The sequence below is a fragment of the Artemia franciscana genome, chromosome 3, assembly GCF_032884065.1.
Source record: "Artemia franciscana chromosome 3, ASM3288406v1, whole genome shotgun sequence".
NCBI classification, from domain to species: Eukaryota; Metazoa; Arthropoda; class Branchiopoda; order Anostraca; family Artemiidae; genus Artemia; species Artemia franciscana.
In genome coordinates, this window is record NC_088865.1 from 47,356,362 (window position 1) to 47,356,767 (window position 406).

Genomic DNA, 406 nt, shown 5'->3' on the forward strand with positions numbered 1-406 from the left:
ATATATATGTTTTCCCTAAAACATATGGAGCAATTTTTGAGAAAAAATAGATAAGTACATAAACACAGAATTATTGCTCACTTATAAAAGTGGTATATATATATTTATATATATATATACATATATATATATATATATATATATATATATATATATATATATATATATATATATATATATATATATATATAATTCTATGGAATTTAAAAATTCAGATGGATAATTAACCGCTTCATTTGGTTCCAAAACTGTGTCGACTGACTTGTAAAGGACTGCTTGGTCTCGAATCTTGGTCAAAACAATATTGTTGATTTCGTGGACGTCTATATTTTTGGGTGCGAGAACTCTTTCACTTAGCCATTTATTATTATTATAATTTTTTAGAATATTCGGAAATACTTTTTCA